The following is a 1,985-nucleotide window of genomic DNA, read 5'->3' as shown; positions in this document are numbered from 1 at the left end:
GGGGGAGGAGGCTCTGGCCATTCGGGTTCTTCGGGACTGGGGGTGGCGCGGGCGGCCATGGACCGGGTCGTTACGCAGACCCATTCAGGGAGGCCCAGCATCCCCAGGTGCTCTCTTCTCTCGACGGCTGACCAGGGAGAACTTTCGAGGTCGTTCCCCAGGAGGCAGTCCACAGTGGCATCATCGCGGACAGTCACTTTCAGCATTCCGGATACTCCTCCCCACTCGAAGGGGACGCAGTCCATCCGACATAGGCTTTCTGAGTTGTCGGCCGACCGTACGGGGCAAAGGATATTTGGCAAGATCTGGTCCGGGGTCACCAGATGGCAGCGGACTGCGGTCACACTGGCCCCGGTATCGCGGAGGGCTTCAGCCCGGTGCCCATTAATGTTGACCCACTGGCTGTACTTCTGCGTGTTGGCGGGAAGGGGAGCCCGCGGGATCAGGTCTCTTTCCCCTAGGCAGACCAGGGACATGGCGGCTGGTTCCCACTCGGGCTGGTCTGGCTCGTACTCTTCAGTGTCTTCTTGGGTTTGTTCTTCTCCCAGGGCGGCGGCAGCGACCTGGCGGGGCATAGGGCTCTGGTTCTTCGGGCAGTTGGGATCATTGGCGTAGTGGCCGGGTCGCTGGCATCGGTGGCAGGTAACGTTGGCGCGGAAACCTGGTCGCATCGGGAGGCTCCCCCTGCCAGTCGGGGGCGGGGTGTTGCTGGCGGGAGCCACCGGGACGGTGTCTCTGCCCGACCCTGGCCTCCTCCTCCCCCTCGGGGGCGATGGAGCCCTTGGGCGGCTCTGTTCTGTTCGCTGGGCCCGTTTCGGGGAACTCGGATGCTTTCCCATCGGTCAGCCTCGACGGCGAGTTGCCGAGGTTCAGTCAGTTTACTGTCAAGGAGGTGCTGCCTGAGCTCGACGAAGCAGTTGTTAGAAAGGTGCTCCCATACAATAAGGTCAAAGAGTTGCTCGTAAGTGGTCACCTTGCTGCCCTTGATCCACCCCTCGAAGGCTTGGCTAAAGAAGTTCACGTACTCCACCCAAGTCGTACCCGGGATCCGTTTGCAGTCGCGGAACCTCTGGCGGTACATCTCGGGCGTGAGGCCGTATCGAGTGAGGAGGGCGGCTTTCATGTGGTCGTAGGACGTCATCTGATGGTCCGGGAGTTGCAGCAGGGCGTCTCGCCCTTCGTTGACAAACCTCCCCCATAACCCGGCTCCCCAGTCGCTCTGGGGAATCCGGTGGGAGGTCATGGCTACTTCGTAGGCTTTGAACCATTGCTGGATATCATCGTTCCGGTAATATTCTCTGACGACATTCTTTGGGATGTGGACCTTGGGGTCCGTAGTGACAGGGGGGCTCGGGTGCCCGGGGACCCCGAGATCTTTGTTCTGCCTCCGAATCTCTAGTTCCTTCAAGTTGCGCTCATGCTCGTAGGCTAGCTTTTTCTCTTCTAACTCTCTCTGCCTTTGTTTCTCTTCTCGCTCCTCTCGGAGCCGTAAGTGTTCCAAAGTTATTTTTTGTTCCGCCAATTTGAGTTCTCCATCTAAGCGAAGTTGAGCCAGTTCCAATTCGTGGAGCCTGCTCTTCTCTCGTTCTCAGGCCTCCTCTGGTGAGAGACCCGGTCTTCTTTCTTCTGTCGGCGCGGTGCTTGTTTCGGTTGTCTCGAGGCTTTGGTTTTGGGGTACGGCCGTACCCGTCTCTGCCCAAGATTCCAGGGCGTGTTTGAAGTCCTCTTTCGTGCTCAGTCCTGTGGTAGCAATGCCCAGTTCTATGCAGAATTGTTTTAGTTCTCTGTGGCTGTATTCTTCTAGTTTTTCCATTTGGAATTTTTCCGTTGTTCCGCTCTCTTTTGTTGTCATGGTGGTTGTGTGTCGTGGGGTGAGTTACTCTCTGTACGATTATGCGTTGGCTCGGATCGCGCCGCTGGCCACCAATGTTAGACGGGGACCCGGAGGGTCGGCCGAGTACAGGGGGAGAGGCCTCCGGTGAGGG

Source organism: Lissotriton vulgaris, chromosome 3_1 (genome assembly GCF_964263255.1).
Source record: "Lissotriton vulgaris chromosome 3_1, aLisVul1.2, whole genome shotgun sequence".
Classification (NCBI taxonomy): domain Eukaryota; kingdom Metazoa; phylum Chordata; class Amphibia; order Caudata; family Salamandridae; genus Lissotriton; species Lissotriton vulgaris.
Note: the sequence above shows the minus strand (reverse complement) of the source record.